The 17544-nt window shown below is 53.2% G+C and overlaps 8 non-coding genes across 8 annotated transcripts; all 8 read left to right on the plus strand.

The window, feature by feature from the left end:
• Window positions 1-1375: 1375 nt before the first annotated feature.
• Window positions 1376-1448, plus strand: TRNAA-AGC (transfer RNA alanine (anticodon AGC)). The gene has a single exon. It is a non-coding gene; the product is annotated as a tRNA-Ala (tRNA).
• A 2139-nt stretch (window positions 1449-3587) lies between these two features.
• On the plus strand, window positions 3588-3660 carry TRNAA-AGC (transfer RNA alanine (anticodon AGC)). The gene has a single exon. It is a non-coding gene; the product is annotated as a tRNA-Ala (tRNA).
• Window positions 3661-5799: 2139 nt separating this feature from the next.
• Window positions 5800-5872, plus strand: TRNAA-AGC (transfer RNA alanine (anticodon AGC)). The gene has a single exon. It is a non-coding gene; the product is annotated as a tRNA-Ala (tRNA).
• Window positions 5873-8003: 2131 nt separating this feature from the next.
• On the plus strand, window positions 8004-8076 carry TRNAA-AGC (transfer RNA alanine (anticodon AGC)). Its single transcript has one exon. It is a non-coding gene; the product is annotated as a tRNA-Ala (tRNA).
• Window positions 8077-10215: 2139 nt separating this feature from the next.
• Window positions 10216-10288, plus strand: TRNAA-AGC (transfer RNA alanine (anticodon AGC)). Its single transcript has one exon. It is a non-coding gene; the product is annotated as a tRNA-Ala (tRNA).
• A 2139-nt stretch (window positions 10289-12427) lies between these two features.
• On the plus strand, window positions 12428-12500 carry TRNAA-AGC (transfer RNA alanine (anticodon AGC)). The gene has a single exon. It is a non-coding gene; the product is annotated as a tRNA-Ala (tRNA).
• A 2139-nt stretch (window positions 12501-14639) lies between these two features.
• On the plus strand, window positions 14640-14712 carry TRNAA-AGC (transfer RNA alanine (anticodon AGC)). Its single transcript has one exon. It is a non-coding gene; the product is annotated as a tRNA-Ala (tRNA).
• Window positions 14713-16851: 2139 nt separating this feature from the next.
• TRNAA-AGC (transfer RNA alanine (anticodon AGC)) lies at window positions 16852-16924 on the plus strand. Its single transcript has one exon. It is a non-coding gene; the product is annotated as a tRNA-Ala (tRNA).
• Window positions 16925-17544: the final 620 nt, after the last annotated feature.

The following is a 17544-nucleotide window of genomic DNA, read 5'->3' on the forward strand; positions in this document are numbered from 1 at the left end:
GCGCTCTCCCCCAATTTCCAGCCCCGTGGAGTGCATCAAGGCACAAGGTGTTTCTTGTCGAGAATGTACTAGGCGGTGTGAGTGCTTTTTGAAACCAGCCTTCTCCCAATTACATCATTGAAACCCATGGGGCCATACCTCTGAAGGGGCTCAGTTGTCAAAGGTCGTAGGAGGGAAAAAAAAGGGGGGTGCAAACCTTCTACGCTAGGAAAGCGGGTGGCTCTCCTGGTGTCTAGCGGCCAGAGCAGGTTGTGGATTTCGCAAAACTGACTATATTTTACACATAGCCCAGGAGAGGACAGGGATCAGCCATAGCGCAAGCAACACACTCGAGCAAAGGGGGATTAGCTCAAGTGGCAGAGCGCTCGCTTTGCATGCGAGAGGTAGCGGGATCGATGCCCGCATTCTCCAAACGCAGCTTTCCTGGTTTCACGGGAGGCACCTTGCTTTGGTGTTTGATGTTGAAGCTTGGAACCGAGCGCCGTGAGCAACATGGGAAGCCGGAGTGCTCCTCATAACATGTGCCAAGGCATTGCCACGTTTTTGTGGTGGCATCTGTGGCTTCAGCCAAAGTCACGTAGGCAGTATTGGACAAAAGCAATCAATTAAAGAAAGCACGACCAGGCTTCCATGGCCAAGAGACAATATTCCATTAGGGGGAAAGGTGCCAGTGCCATGCTTACGCTGAGAGCTTTGGACTCGTTGAATCACCTGAATCAGGTTCAACTTCTCTTTGTGTGCGAAAGAAAGGCCTTTGGGCCCGCAAGCAAATATCGATTGGCATAGGAAAAGGCAACGTAGCAGAGGATGGTTTCGATCCATCGACCTCTGGGTTATGGGCCCAGCACGCTTCCGCTGCGCCACTCTGCTCTTGTCGCTGACCATCCTCATGGATTTCGACAAGCGAATCCCAAGTCAAGCGTGGGCGAGAGCTGGACTCTCCTAGGCCAGCTGAGCGAGGGTGGTGGCGCCTGGCCCGGCGTGGAGCATTGGTGGTTCAGTGGTAGAATTCTCGCCTGCCACGCGGGAGGCCCGGGTTCGATTCCCGGCCAATGCAATTATGGGCTCTTGGTGTTTGTAGCTCTCTCCCCCAATTTCCAGCCCCATGGAATGCCTCAAGGCACAAGGTGTTTCTTGTCGAGAATGTATTAGGCGGTGTGAGTGCTTTTTGAAACCACCTTCTCCCAATGACATCATTGAAACCCATGGGGCCATACTTCAGAAGGGGCTCAGTTGTCCAAGGTCTTGGGGGAGTGGCTCTCCTGGTGTCTAGCGGCCAGAGCAAGTTGTGGATTTAGCAAAACTGCCTATAGTTTACACATAGCCCAGGAGAGGACAGGGATCAGCCATAGCACAAGCAACAACCTCAAGCAAAGGGGGATTAGCTCAAATGGTAGAGCGCTCGCTTAGCATGCGAGAGGTAGCGGGATCGATGCCCGCATTCTCCAAATGCAGCTTTCCTGATTTGCCAGGAGACACCTTGCTTTTGTGTTTGATGTTGAAGCTTGGAACCGAGCGCCGTGAGCAACATGGGAAGCCGGAGTCCTCCTCATAACGCGTGCCAAGGCGTTGCCACGTTTTTGTGGTGGCAACTGTGGCTTCAGCCAAAGTCACGTAGGCAGTGTTGGACAAAAGCAATCTAGTAAACTAAGCACGAGCAGGCCTCCATGGCCAAGAGACAATATTTCATTAGCGCAAAAGGTGCCAGTGCCATGCTTACGCTGAGAGCTTTGGACTCGTTGAATCACCTGAATCAGGTTCAACTTCTCTTTGTGTGCGAAAGAAAGGCCTTTGGGCCCGCACGCAAGCAAATATCGATTGGCATAGGAAAGGGCAACGTAGCAGAGGATGGTTTCGATCCATCGACCTCTGGGTTATGGGCCCAGCACGCTTCCGCTGCGCCACTCTGCTCTTGTCGCTGACAGACCTCAACAACCACATGTGGATGTAGTTTGCCAGCGATTCCCACGGGGAGTGGGTCCATGTGGCAAAGTCACAATGTAGACGACTAGGCGTTTCCATTGATTTTCGACCAGCGAATCCCAAGTCAAGCGTGGGCGAGAGCTGGACTCTCCTAGACCAGCTGAGCGAGGGTGGTGGCAAGTGGCCCGGCGTGGAGCATTGGTGGTTCAGTGGTAGAATTCTCGCCTGCCACGCGGGAGGCCCGGGTTCGATTCCTGGCCAATGCAATTATGGGCTCTTTGTGTTTGCAGCGCTCTCCCCCAATTTCCAGCCCCGTGGAGTGCATCAAGGCACAAGGTGTTTCTTGTCGAGAATGTACTAGGCGGTGTGAGTGCTTTTTGAAACCAGCCTTCTCCCAATTACATCATTGAAACCCATGGGGCCATACCTCTGAAGGGGCTCAGTTGTCAAAGGTCGTAGGAGGGAAAAAAAAGGGGGGTGCAAACCTTCTACGCTAGGAAAGCGGGTGGCTCTCCTGGTGTCTAGCGGCCAGAGCAGGTTGTGGATTTCGCAAAACTGACTATATTTTACACATAGCCCAGGAGAGGACAGGGATCAGCCATAGCGCAAGCAACACACTCGAGCAAAGGGGGATTAGCTCAAGTGGCAGAGCGCTCGCTTTGCATGCGAGAGGTAGCGGGATCGATGCCCGCATTCTCCAAACGCAGCTTTCCTGGTTTCACGGGAGGCACCTTGCTTTTGTGTTTGATGTTGAAGCTTGGAACCGAGCGCCGTGAGCAACATGGGAAGCCGGAGTGCTCCTCATAACATGTGCCAAGGCATTGCCACGTTTTTGTGGTGGCATCTGTGGCTTCAGCCAAAGTCACGTAGGCAGTATTGGACAAAAGCAATCAATTAAAGAAAGCACGACCAGGCTTCCATGGCCAAGAGACAATATTCCATTAGGGGGAAAGGTGCCAGTGCCATGCTTACGCTGAGAGCTTTGGACTCGTTGAATCACCTGAATCAGGTTCAACTTCTCTTTGTGTGCGAAAGAAAGGCCTTTGGGCCCGCAAGCAAATATCGATTGGCATAGGAAAAGGCAACGTAGCAGAGGATGGTTTCGATCCATCGACCTCTGGGTTATGGGCCCAGCACGCTTCCGCTGCGCCACTCTGCTCTTGTCGCTGGCCATCCTCATGGATTTCGACAAGCGAATCCCAAGTCAAGCGTGGGCGAGAGCTGGACTCTCCTAGGCCAGCTGAGCGAGGGTGGTGGCGCCTGGCCCGGCGTGGAGCATTGGTGGTTCAGTGGTAGAATTCTCGCCTGCCACGCGGGAGGCCCGGGTTCGATTCCCGGCCAATGCAATTATGGGCTCTTGGTGTTTGTAGCTCTCTCCCCCAATTTCCAGCCCCATGGAATGCCTCAAGGCACAAGGTGTTTCTTGTCGAGAATGTATTAGGCGGTGTGAGTGCTTTTTGAAACCACCTTCTCCCAATGACATCATTGAAACCCATTGGGCCATACTTCAGAAGGGGCTCAGTTGTCCAAGGTCTTGGGGGAGTGGCTCTCCTGGTGTCTAGCGGCCAGAGCAAGTTGTGGATTTAGCAAAACTGCCTATAGTTTACACATAGCCCAGGAGAGGACAGGGATCAGCCATAGCACAAGCAACAACCTCAAGCAAAGGGGGATTAGCTCAAATGGTAGAGCGCTCGCTTAGCATGCGAGAGGTAGCGGGATCGATGCCCGCATTCTCCAAATGCAGCTTTCCTGATTTGCCAGGAGACACCTTGCTTTTGTGTTTGATGTTGAAGCTTGGAACCGAGCGCCGTGAGCAACATGGGAAGCCGGAGTCCTCCTCATAACGCGTGCCAAGGCGTTGCCACGTTTTTGTGGTGGCAACTGTGGCTTCAGCCAAAGTCACGTAGGCAGTGTTGGACAAAAGCAATCTAGTAAACAAAGCACGAGCAGGCCTCCATGGCCAAGAGACAATATTTCATTAGCGCAAAAGGTGCCAGTGCCATGCTTACGCTGAGAGCTTTGGACTCGTTGAATCACCTGAATCAGGTTCAACTTCTCTTTGTGTGCGAAAGAAAGGCCTTTGGGCCCGCACGCAAGCAAATATCGATTGGCATAGAAAAAGGCAACGTAGCAGAGGATGGTTTCGATCCATCGACCTCTGGGTTATGGGCCCAGCACGCTTCCGCTGCGCCACTCTGCTCTTGTCGCTGACCAACCTCAACAACCACATGTGGATGTAGTTTGCCAGCGATTCCCACGGGGAGTGGGTCCATGTGGCAAAGTCACAATGTAGACGACTAGGCGTTTCCATTGATTTTCGACCAGCGAATCCCAAGTCAAGCGTGGGCGAGAGCTGGACTCTCCTAGACCAGCTGAGCGAGGGTGGTGGCAAGTGGCCCGGCGTGGAGCATTGGTGGTTCAGTGGTAGAATTCTCGCCTGCCACGCGGGAGGCCCGGGTTCGATTCCCGGCCAATGCAATTATGGGCTCTTTGTGTTTGCAGCGCTCTCCCCCAATTTCCAGCCCCGTGGAGTGCATCAAGGCACAAGGTGTTTCTTGTCGAGAATGTACTAGGCGGTGTGAGTGCTTTTTGAAACCAGCCTTCTCCCAATTACATCATTGAAACCCATGGGGCCATACCTCTGAAGGGGCTCAGTTGTCAAAGGTCGTAGGAGGGAAAAAAAAGGGGGGTGCAAACCTTCTACGCTAGGAAAGCGGGTGGCTCTCCTGGTGTCTAGCGGCCAGAGCAGGTTGTGGATTTCGCAAAACTGACTATATTTTACACATAGCCCAGGAGAGGACAGGGATCAGCCATAGCGCAAGCAACACACTCGAGCAAAGGGGGATTAGCTCAAGTGGCAGAGCGCTCGCTTTGCATGCGAGAGGTAGCGGGATCGATGCCCGCATTCTCCAAACGCAGCTTTCCTGGTTTCACGGGAGGCACCTTGCTTTTGTGTTTGATGTTGAAGCTTGGAACCGAGCGCCGTGAGCAACATGGGAAGCCGGAGTGCTCCTCATAACATGTGCCAAGGCATTGCCACGTTTTTGTGGTGGCATCTGTGGCTTCAGCCAAAGTCACGTAGGCAGTATTGGACAAAAGCAATCAATTAAAGAAAGCACGACCAGGCTTCCATGGCCAAGAGACAATATTCCATTAGGGGGAAAGGTGCCAGTGCCATGCTTACGCTGAGAGCTTTGGACTCGTTGAATCACCTGAATCAGGTTCAACTTCTCTTTGTGTGCGAAAGAAAGGCCTTTGGGCCCGCAAGCAAATATCGATTGGCATAGGAAAAGGCAACGTAGCAGAGGATGGTTTCGATCCATCGACCTCTGGGTTATGGGCCCAGCACGCTTCCGCTGTGCCACTCTGCTCTTGTCGCTGACCATCCTCATGGATTTCGACAAGCGAATCCCAAGTCAAGCGTGGGCGAGAGCTGGACTCTCCTAGGCCAGCTGAGCGAGGGTGGTGGCGCCTGGCCCGGCGTGGAGCATTGGTGGTTCAGTGGTAGAATTCTCGCCTGCCACGCGGGAGGCCCGGGTTCGATTCCCGGCCAATGCAATTATGGGCTCTTGGTGTTTGTAGCTCTCTCCCCCAATTTCCAGCCCCATGGAATGCCTCAAGGCACAAGGTGTTTCTTGTCGAGAATGTATTAGGCGGTGTGAGTGCTTTTTGAAACCACCTTCTCCCAATGACATCATTGAAACCCATGGGGCCATACTTCAGAAGGGGCTCAGTTGTCCAAGGTCTTGGGGGAGTGGCTCTCCTGGTGTCTAGCAGCCAGAGCAAGTTGTGGATTTAGCAAAACTGCCTATAGTTTACACATAGCCCAGGAGAGGACAGGGATCAGCCATAGCACAAGCAACAACCTCAAGCAAAGGGGGATTAGCTCAAATGGTAGAGCGCTCGCTTAGCATGCGAGAGGTAGCGGGATCGATGCCCGCATTCTCCAAATGCAGCTTTCCTGATTTGCCAGGAGACACCTTGCTTTTGTGTTTGATGTTGAAGCTTGGAACCGAGCGCCGTGAGCAACATGGGAAGCCGGAGTCCTCCTCATAACGCGTGCCAAGGCGTTGCCACGTTTTTGTGGTGGCAACTGTGGCTTCAGCCAAAGTCACGTAGGCAGTGTTGGACAAAAGCAATCTAGTAAACTAAGCACGAGCAGGCCTCCATGGCCAAGAGACAATATTTCATTAGCGCAAAAGGTGCCAGTGCCATGCTTACGCTGAGAGCTTTGGACTCGTTGAATCACCTGAATCAGGTTCAACTTCTCTTTGTGTGCGAAAGAAAGGCCTTTGGGCCCGCACGCAAGCAAATATCGATTGGCATAGGAAAGGGCAACGTAGCAGAGGATGGTTTCGATCCATCAACCTCTGGGTTATGGGCCCAGCACGCTTCCGCTGCGCCACTCTGCTCTTGTCGCTAACCAACCTCAACAACCACATGTGGATGTAGTTTGCCAGCGATTCCCACGGGGAGTGGGTCCATGTGGCAAAGTCACAATGTAGACGACTAGGCGTTTCCATTGATTTTCGACCAGCGAATCCCAAGTCAAGCGTGGGCGAGAGCTGGACTCTCCTAGACCAGCTGAGCGAGGGTGGTGGCAAGTGGCCCGGCGTGGAGCATTGGTGGTTCAGTGGTAGAATTCTCGCCTGCCACGCGGGAGGCCCGGGTTCGATTCCCGGCCAATGCAATTATGGGCTCTTTGTGTTTGCAGCGCTCTCCCCCAATTTCCAGCCCCGTGGAGTGCATCAAGGCACAAGGTGTTTCTTGTCGAGAATGTACTAGGCGGTGTGAGTGCTTTTTGAAACCAGCCTTCTCCCAATTACATCATTGAAACCCATGGGGCCATACCTCTGAAGGGGCTCAGTTGTCAAAGGTCGTAGGAGGGAAAAAAAAGGGGGGTGCAAACCTTCTACGCTAGGAAAGCGGGTGGCTCTCCTGGTGTCTAGCGGCCAGAGCAGGTTGTGGATTTCGCAAAACTGACTATATTTTACACATAGCCCAGGAGAGGACAGGGATCAGCCATAGCGCAAGCAACACACTTGAGCAAAGGGGGATTAGCTCAAGTGGCAGAGCGCTCGCTTTGCATGCGAGAGGTAGCGGGATCGATGCCCGCATTCTCCAAACCCTGGTTTCACGGGAGGCACCTTGCTTTTGTGTTTGATGTTGAAGCTTGGAACCGAGCGCCGTGAGCAACATGGGAAGCCGGAGTGCTCCTCATAACATGTGCCAAGGCATTGCCACGTTTTTGTGGTGGCATCTGTGGCTTCAGCCAAAGTCACGTAGGCAGTATTGGACAAAAGCAATCAATTAAAGAAAGCACGACCAGGCTTCCATGGCCAAGAGACAATATTCCATTAGGGGGAAAGGTGCCAGTGCCATGCTTACGCTGAGAGCTTTGGACTCGTTGAATCACCTGAATCAGGTTCAACTTCTCTTTGTGTGCGAAAGAAAGGCCTTTGGGCCCGCAAGCAAATATCGATTGGCATAGGAAAAGGCAACGTAGCAGAGGATGGTTTCGATCCATCGACCTCTGGGTTATGGGCCCAGCACGCTTCCGCTGCGCCACTCTGCTCTTGTCGCTGGCCATCCTCATGGATTTCGACAAGCGAATCCCAAGTCAAGCGTGGGCGAGAGCTGGACTCTCCTAGGCCAGCTGAGCGAGGGTGGTGGCGCCTGGCCCGGCGTGGAGCATTGGTGGTTCAGTGGTAGAATTCTCGCCTGCCACGCGGGAGGCCCGGGTTCGATTCCCGGCCAATGCAATTATGGGCTCTTGGTGTTTGTAGCTCTCTCCCCCAATTTCCAGCCCCATGGAATGCCTCAAGGCACAAGGTGTTTCTTGTCGAGAATGTATTAGGCGGTGTGAGTGCTTTTTGAAACCACCTTCTCCCAATGACATCATTGAAACCCATGGGGCCATACTTCAGAAGGGGCTCAGTTGTCCAAGGTCTTGGGGGAGTGGCTCTCCTGGTGTCTAGCGGCCAGAGCAAGTTGTGGATTTAGCAAAACTGCCTATAGTTTACACATAGCCCAGGAGAGGACAGGGATCAGCCATAGCACAAGCAACAACCTCAAGCAAAGGGGGATTAGCTCAAATGGTAGAGCGCTCGCTTAGCATGCGAGAGGTAGCGGGATCGATGCCCGCATTCTCCAAATGCAGCTTTCCTGATTTGCCAGGAGACACCTTGCTTTTGTGTTTGATGTTGAAGCTTGGAACCGAGCGCTGTGAGCAACATGGGAAGCCGGAGTCCTCCTCATAACGCGTGCCAAGGCGTTGCCACGTTTTTGTGGTGGCAACTGTGGCTTCAGCCAAAGTCACGTAGGCAGTGTTGGACAAAAGCAATCTAGTAAACAAAGCACGAGCAGGCCTCCATGGCCAAGAGACAATATTTCATTAGCGCAAAAGGTGCCAGTGCCATGCTTACGCTGAGAGCTTTGGACTCGTTGAATCACCTGAATCAGGTTCAACTTCTCTTTGTGTGCGAAAGAAAGGCCTTTGGGCCCGCACGCAAGCAAATATCGATTGGCATAGAAAAAGGCAACGTAGCAGAGGATGGTTTCGATCCATCGACCTCTGGGTTATGGGCCCAGCACGCTTCCGCTGCGCCACTCTGCTCTTGTCGCTGACTAACCTCAACAACCACATGTGGATGTAGTTTGCCAGCGATTCCCACGGGGAGTGGGTCCATGTGGCAAAGTCACAATGTAGACGACTAGGCGTTTCCATTGATTTTCGACCAGCGAATCCCAAGTCAAGCGTGGGCGAGAGCTGGACTCTCCTAGACCAGCTGAGCGAGGGTGGTGGCAAGTGGCCCGGCGTGGAGCATTGGTGGTTCAGTGGTAGAATTCTCGCCTGCCACGCGGGAGGCCCGGGTTCGATTCCCGGCCAATGCAATTATGGGCTCTTTGTGTTTGCAGCGCTCTCCCCCAATTTCCAGCCCCGTGGAGTGCATCAAGGCACAAGGTGTTTCTTGTCGAGAATGTACTAGGCGGTGTGAGTGCTTTTTGAAACCAGCCTTCTCCCAATTACATCATTGAAACCCATGGGGCCATACCTCTGAAGGGGCTCAGTTGTCAAAGGTCGTAGGAGGGAAAAAAAAGGGGGGTGCAAACCTTCTACGCTAGGAAAGCGGGTGGCTCTCCTGGTGTCTAGCGGCCAGAGCAGGTTGTGGATTTCGCAAAACTGACTATATTTTACACATAGCCCAGGAGAGGACAGGGATCAGCCATAGCGCAAGCAACACACTCAAGCAAAGGGGGATTAGCTCAAGTGGCAGAGCGCTCGCTTTGCATGCGAGAGGTAGCGGGATCGATGCCCGCATTCTCCAAACGCAGCTTTCCTGGTTTCACGGGAGGCACCTTGCTTTTGTGTTTGATGTTGAAGCTTGGAACCGAGCGCCGTGAGCAACATGGGAAGCCGGAGTGCTCCTCATAACATGTGCCAAGGCATTGCCACGTTTTTGTGGTGGCATCTGTGGCTTCAGCCAAAGTCACGTAGGAAGTATTGGACAAAAGCAATCAATTAAAGAAAGCACGACCAGGCTTCCATGGCCAAGAGACAATATTCCATTAGGGGGAAAGGTGCCAGTGCCATGCTTACGCTGAGAGCTTTGGACTCGTTGAATCACCTGAATCAGGTTCAACTTCTCTTTGTGTGCGAAAGAAAGGCCTTTGGGCCCGCAAGCAAATATCGATTGGCATAGGAAAAGGCAACGTAGCAGAGGATGGTTTCGATCCATCGACCTCTGGGTTATGGGCCCAGCACGCTTCCGCTGCGCCACTCTGCTCTTGTCGCTGACCATCCTCATGGATTTCGACAAGCGAATCCCAAGTCAAGCGTGGGCGAGAGCTGGACTCTCCTAGGCCAGCTGAGCGAGGGTGGTGGCGCCTGGCCCGGCGTGGAGCATTGGTGGTTCAGTGGTAGAATTCTCGCCTGCCACGCGGGAGGCCCGGGTTCGATTCCCGGCCAATGCAATTATGGGCTCTTGGTGTTTGTAGCTCTCTCCCCCAATTTCCAGCCCCATGGAATGCCTCAAGGCACAAGGTGTTTCTTGTCGAGAATGTATTAGGCGGTGTGAGTGCTTTTTGAAACCACCTTCTCCCAATGACATCATTGAAACCCATGGGGCCATACTTCAGAAGGGGCTCAGTTGTCCAAGGTCTTGGGGGAGTGGCTCTCCTGGTGTCTAGCGGCCAGAGCAAGTTGTGGATTTAGCAAAACTGCCTATAGTTTACACATAGCCCAGGAGAGGACAGGGATCAGCCATAGCACAAGCAACAACCTCAAGCAAAGGGGGATTAGCTCAAATGGTAGAGCGCTCGCTTAGCATGCGAGAGGTAGCGGGATCGATGCCCGCATTCTCCAAATGCAGCTTTCCTGATTTGCCAGGAGACACCTTGCTTTTGTGTTTGATGTTGAAGCTTGGAACCGAGCGCCGTGAGCAACATGGGAAGCCGGAGTCCTCCTCATAACGCGTGCCAAGGCGTTGCCACGTTTTTGTGGTGGCAACTGTGGCTTCAGCCAAAGTCACGTAGGCAGTGTTGGACAAAAGCAATCTAGTAAACAAAGCACGAGCAGGCCTCCATGGCCAAGAGACAATATTTCATTAGCGCAAAAGGTGCCAGTGCCATGCTTACGCTGAGAGCTTTGGACTCGTTGAATCACCTGAATCAGGTTCAACTTCTCTTTGTGTGCGAAAGAAAGGCCTTTGGGCCCGCACGCAAGCAAATATCGATTGGCATAGGAAAGGGCAACGTAGCAGAGGATGGTTTCGATCCATCGACCTCTGGGTTATGGGCCCAGCACGCTTCCGCTGCGCCACTCTGCTCTTGTCGCTGACCAACCTCAACAACCACATGTGGATGTAGTTTGCCAGCGATTCCCACGGGGAGTGGGTCCATGTGGCAAAGTCACAATGTAGACGACTAGGCGTTTCCATTGATTTTCGACCAGCGAATCCCAAGTCAAGCGTGGGCGAGAGCTGGACTCTCCTAGACCAGCTGAGCGAGGGTGGTGGCAAGTGGCCCGGCGTGGAGCATTGGTGGTTCAGTGGTAGAATTCTCGCCTGCCACGCGGGAGGCCCGGGTTCGATTCCCGGCCAATGCAATTATGGGCTCTTTGTGTTTGCAGCGCTCTCCCCCAATTTCCAGCCCCGTGGAGTGCATCAAGGCACAAGGTGTTTCTTGTCGAGAATGTACTAGGCGGTGTGAGTGCTTTTTGAAACCAGCCTTCTCCCAATTACATCATTGAAACCCATGGGGCCATACCTCTGAAGGGGCTCAGTTGTCAAAGGTCGTAGGAGGGAAAAAAAAGGGGGGTGCAAACCTTCTACGCTAGGAAAGCGGGTGGCTCTCCTGGTGTCTAGCGGCCAGAGCAGGTTGTGGATTTCGCAAAACTGACTATATTTTACACATAGCCCAGGAGAGGACAGGGATCAGCCATAGCGCAAGCAACACACTCGAGCAAAGGGGGATTAGCTCAAGTGGCAGAGCGCTCGCTTTGCATGCGAGAGGTAGCGGGATCGATGCCCGCATTCTCCAAACGCAGCTTTCCTGGTTTCACGGGAGGCACCTTGCTTTTGTGTTTGATGTTGAAGCTTGGAACCGAGCGCCGTGAGCAACATGGGAAGCCGGAGTGCTCCTCATAACATGTGCCAAGGCATTGCCACGTTTTTGTGGTGGCATCTGTGGCTTCAGCCAAAGTCACGTAGGCAGTATTGGACAAAAGCAATCAATTAAAGAAAGCACGACCAGGCTTCCATGGCCAAGAGACAATATTCCATTAGGGGGAAAGGTGCCAGTGCCATGCTTACGTTGAGAGCTTTGGACTCGTTGAATCACCTGAATCAGGTTCAACTTCTCTTTGTGTGCGAAAGAAAGGCCTTTGGGCCCGCAAGCAAATATCGATTGGCATAGGAAAAGGCAACGTAGCAGAGGATGGTTTCGATCCATCGACCTCTGGGTTATGGGCCCAGCACGCTTCCGCTGCGCCACTCTGCTCTTGTCGCTGGCCATCCTCATGGATTTCGACAAGCGAATCCCAAGTCAAGCGTGGGCGAGAGCTGGACTCTCCTAGGCCAGCTGAGCGAGGGTGGTGGCGCCTGGCCCGGCGTGGAGCATTGGTGGTTCAGTGGTAGAATTCTCGCCTGCCACGCGGGAGGCCCGGGTTCGATTCCCGGCCAATGCAATTATGGGCTCTTGGTGTTTGTAGCTCTCTCCCCCAATTTCCAGCCCCATGGAATGCCTCAAGGCACAAGGTGTTTCTTGTCGAGAATGTATTAGGCGGTGTGAGTGCTTTTTGAAACCACCTTCTCCCAATGACATCATTGAAACCCATGGGGCCATACTTCAGAAGGGGCTCAGTTGTCCAAGGTCTTGGGGGAGTGGCTCTCCTGGTGTCTAGCGGCCAGAGCAAGTTGTGGATTTAGCAAAACTGCCTATAGTTTACACATAGCCCAGGAGAGGACAGGGATCAGCCATAGCACAAGCAACAACCTCAAGCAAAGGGGGATTAGCTCAAATGGTAGAGCGCTCGCTTAGCATGCGAGAGGTAGCGGGATCGATGCCCGCATTCTCCAAATGCAGCTTTCCTGATTTGCCAGGAGACACCTTGCTTTTGTGTTTGATGTTGAAGCTTGGAACCGAGCGCCGTGAGCAACATGGGAAGCCGGAGTCCTCCTCATAACGCGTGCCAAGGCGTTGCCACGTTTTTGTGGTGGCAACTGTGGCTTCAGCCAAAGTCACGTAGGCAGTGTTGGACAAAAGCAATCTAGTAAACAAAGCACGAGCAGGCCTCCATGGCCAAGAGACAATATTTCATTAGCGCAAAAGGTGCCAGTGCCATGCTTACGCTGAGAGCTTTGGACTCGTTGAATCACCTGAATCAGGTTCAACTTCTCTTTGTGTGCGAAAGAAAGGCCTTTGGGCCCGCACGCAAGCAAATATCGATTGGCATAGAAAAAGGCAACGTAGCAGAGGATGGTTTCGATCCATCGACCTCTGGGTTATGGGCCCAGCACGCTTCCGCTGCGCCACTCTGCTCTTGTCGCTGACCAACCTCAACAACCACATGTGGATGTAGTTTGCCAGCGATTCCCACGGGGAGTGGGTCCATGTGGCAAAGTCACAATGTAGACGACTAGGCGTTTCCATTGATTTTCGACCAGCGAATCCCAAGTCAAGCGTGGGCGAGAGCTGGACTCTCCTAGACCAGCTGAGCGAGGGTGGTGGCAAGTGGCCCGGCGTGGAGCATTGGTGGTTCAGTGGTAGAATTCTCGCCTGCCACGCGGGAGGCCCGGGTTCGATTCCCGGCCAATGCAATTATGGGCTCTTTGTGTTTGCAGCGCTCTCCCCCAATTTCCAGCCCCGTGGAGTGCATCAAGGCACAAGGTGTTTCTTGTCGAGAATGTACTAGGCGGTGTGAGTGCTTTTTGAAACCAGCCTTCTCCCAATTACATCATTGAAACCCATGGGGCCATACCTCTGAAGGGGCTCAGTTGTCAAAGGTCGTAGGAGGGGAAAAAAAGGGGGGTGCAAACCTTCTACGCTAGGAAAGCGGGTGGCTCTCCTGGTGTCTAGCGGCCAGAGCAGGTTGTGGATTTCGCAAAACTGACTATATTTTACACATAGCCCAGGAGAGGACAGGGATCAGCCATAGCGCAAGCAACACACTCGAGCAAAGGGGGATTAGCTCAAGTGGCAGAGCGCTCGCTTTGCATGCGAGAGGTAGCGGGATCGATGCCCGCATTCTCCAAACGCAGCTTACCTGGTTTCACGGGAGGCACCTTGCTTTTGTGTTTGATGTTGAAGCTTGGAACCGAGCGCCGTGAGCAACATGGGAAGCCGGAGTGCTCCTCATAACATGTGCCAAGGCATTGCCACGTTTTTGTGGTGGCATCTGTGGCTTCAGCCAAAGTCACGTAGGCAGTATTGGACAAAAGCAATCAATTAAAGAAAGCACGACCAGGCTTCCATGGCCAAGAGACAATATTCCATTAGGGGGAAAGGTGCCAGTGCCATGCTTACGCTGAGAGCTTTGGACTCGTTGAATCACCTGAATCAGGTTCAACTTCTCTTTGTGTGCGAAAGAAAGGCCTTTGGGCCCGCAAGCAAATATCGATTGGCATAGGAAAGGGCAACGTAGCAGAGGATGGTTTCGATCCATCGACCTCTGGGTTATTGGCCCAGCACGCTTCCGCTGCGCCACTCTGCTCTTGTCGCTGACCATCCTCATGGATTTCGACAAGCGAATCCCAAGTCAAGCGTGGGCGAGAGCTGGACTCTCCTAGGCCAGCTGAGCGAGGGTGGTGGCGCCTGGCCCGGCGTGGAGCATTGGTGGTTCAGTGGTAGAATTCTCGCCTGCCATGCGGGAGGCCCGGGTTCGATTCCCGGCCAATGCAATTATGGGCTCTTGGTGTTTGTAGCTCTCTCCCCCAATTTCCAGCCCCATGGAATGCCTCAAGGCACAAGGTGTTTCTTGTCGAGAATGTATTAGGCGGTGTGAGTGCTTTTTGAAACCACCTTCTCCCAATGACATCATTGAAACCCATTGGGCCATACTTCAGAAGGGGCTCAGTTGTCCAAGGTCTTGGGGGAGTGGCTCTCCTGGTGTCTAGCGGCCAGAGCAAGTTGTGGATTTAGCAAAACTGCCTATAGTTTACACATAGCCCAGGAGAGGACAGGGATCAGCCATAGCACAAGCAACAACCTCAAGCAAAGGGGGATTAGCTCAAATGGTAGAGCGCTCGCTTAGCATGCGAGAGGTAGCGGGATCGATGCCCGCATTCTCCAAATGCAGCTTTCCTGATTTGCCAGGAGACACCTTGCTTTTGTGTTTGATGTTGAAGCTTGGAACCGAGCGCCGTGAGCAACATGGGAAGCCGGAGTCCTCCTCATAACGCGTGCCAAGGCGTTGCCACGTTTTTGTGGTGGCAACTGTGGCTTCAGCCAAAGTCACGTAGGCAGTGTTGGACAAAAGCAATCTAGTAAACAAAGCACGAGCAGGCCTCCATGGCCAAGAGACAATATTTCATTAGCGCAAAAGGTGCCAGTGCCATGCTTACGCTGAGAGCTTTGGACTCGTTGAATCACCTGAATCAGGTTCAACTTCTCTTTGTGTGCGAAAGAAAGGCCTTTGGGCCCGCACGCAAGCAAATATCGATTGGCATAGAAAAAGGCAACGTAGCAGAGGATGGTTTCGATCCATCGACCTCTGGGTTATGGGCCCAGCACGCTTCCGCTGCGCCACTCTGCTCTTGTCGCTGACCAACCTCAACAACCACATGTGGATGTAGTTTGCCAGCGATTCCCACGGGGAGTGGGTCCATGTGGCAAAGTCACAATGTAGACGACTAGGCGTTTCCATTGATTTTCGACCAGCGAATCCCAAGTCAAGCGTGGGCGAGAGCTGGACTCTCCTAGACCAGCTGAGCGAGGGTGGTGGCAAGTGGCCCGGCGTGGAGCATTGGTGGTTCAGTGGTAGAATTCTCGCCTGCCACGCGGGAGGCCCGGGTTCGATTCCTGGCCAATGCAATTATGGGCTCTTTGTGTTTGCAGCGCTCTCCCCCAATTTCCAGCCCCGTGGAGTGCATCAAGGCACAAGGTGTTTCTTGTCGAGAATGTACTAGGCGGTGTGAGTGCTTTTTGAAACCAGCCTTCTCCCAATTACATCATTGAAACCCATGGGGCCATACCTCTGAAGGGGCTCAGTTGTCAAAGGTCGTAGGAGGGAAAAAAAAGGGGGGTGCAAACCTTCTACGCTAGGAAAGCGGGTGGCTCTCCTGGTGTCTAGCGGCCAGAGCAGGTTGTGGATTTCGTAAAACTGACTATATTTTACACATAGCCCAGGAGAGGACAGGGATCAGCCATAGCGCAAGCAACACACTCGAGCAAAGGGGGATTAGCTCAAGTGGCAGAGCGCTCGCTTTGCATGCGAGAGGTAGCGGGATCGATGCCCGCATTCTCCAAACGCAGCTTTCCTGGTTTCACGGGAGGCACCTTGCTTTTGTGTTTGATGTTGAAGCTTGGAACCGAGCGCCGTGAGCAACATGGGAAGCCGGAGTGCTCCTCATAACATGTGCCAAGGCATTGCCACGTTTTTGTGGTGGCATCTGTGGCTTCAGCCAAAGTCACGTAGGCAGTATTGGACAAAAGCAATCAATTAAAGAAAGCACGACCAGGCTTCCATGGCCAAGAGACAATATTCCATTAGGGGGAAAGGTGCCAGTGCCATGCTTACGCTGAGAGCTTTGGACTCGTTGAATCACCTGAATCAGGTTCAACTTCTCTTTGTGTGCGAAAGAAAGGCCTTTGGGCCCGCAAGCAAATATCGATTGGCATAGGAAAAGGCAACGTAGCAGAGGATGGTTTCGATCCATCGACCTCTGGGTTATGGGCCCAGCACGCTTCCGCTGCGCCACTCTGCTCTTGTCGCTGGCCATCCTCATGGATTTCGACAAGCGAATCCCAAGTCAAGCGTGGGCGAGAGCTGGACTCTCCTAGGCCAGCTGAGCGAGGGTGGTGGCGCCTGGCCCGGCGTGGAGCATTGGTGGTTCAGTGGTAGAATTCTCGCCTGCCACGCGGGAGGCCCGGGTTCGATTCCCGGCCAATGCAATTATGGGCTCTTGGTGTTTGTAGCTCTCTCCCCCAATTTCCAGCCCCATGGAATGCCTCAAGGCACAAGGTGTTTCTTGTCGAGAATGTATTAGGCGGTGTGAGTGCTTTTTGAAACCACCTTCTCCCAATGACATCATTGAAACCCATGGGGCCATACTTCAGAAGGGGCTCAGTTGTCCAAGGTCTTGGGGGAGTGGCTCTCCTGGTGTCTAGCGGCCAGAGCAAGTTGTGGATTTAGCAAAACTGCCTATAGTTTACACATAGCCCAGGAGAGGACAGGGATCAGCCATAGCACAAGCAACAACCTCAAGCAAAGGGGGATTAGCTCAAATGGTAGAGCGCTCGCTTAGCATGCGAGAGGTAGCGGGATCGATGCCCGCATTCTCCAAATGCAGCTTTCCTGATTTGCCAGGAGACACCTTGCTTTTGTGTTTGATGTTGAAGCTTGGAACCGAGCGCCGTGAGCAACATGGGAAGCCGGAGTCCTCCTCATAACGCGTGCCAAGGCGTTGCCACGTTTTTGTGGTGGCAACTGTGGCTTCAGCCAAAGTCACGTAGGCAGTGTTGGACAAAAGCAATCTAGTAAACAAAGCACGAGCAGGCCTCCATGGCCAAGAGACAATATTTCATTAGCGCAAAAGGTGCCAGTGCCATGCTTACGCTGAGAGCTTTGGACTCGTTGAATCACCTGAATCAGGTTCAACTTCTCTTTGTGTGCGAAAGAAAGGCCTTTGGGCCCGCACGCAAGCAAATATCGATTGGCATAGAAAAAGGCAACGTAGCAGAGGATGGTTTCGATCCATCGACCTCTGGGTTATGGGCCCAGCACGCTTCCGCTGCGCCACTCTGCTCTTGTCGCTGACCAACCTCAACAACCACATGTGGATGTAGTTTGCCAGCGATTCCCACGGGGAGTGGGTCCATGTGGCAAAGTCACAATGTAGACGACTAGGCGTTTCCATTGATTTTCGACCAGCGAATCCCAAGTCAAGCGTGGGCGAGAGCTGG

Source organism: Lithobates pipiens, unplaced genomic scaffold (assembly GCF_037356315.1).
Source record: "Lithobates pipiens isolate NorthernLeopardFrog02 unplaced genomic scaffold, aLitPip1_a1.2 Scaffold_18, whole genome shotgun sequence".
In the NCBI taxonomy this organism is placed as follows: Eukaryota; Metazoa; Chordata; class Amphibia; order Anura; family Ranidae; genus Lithobates; species Lithobates pipiens.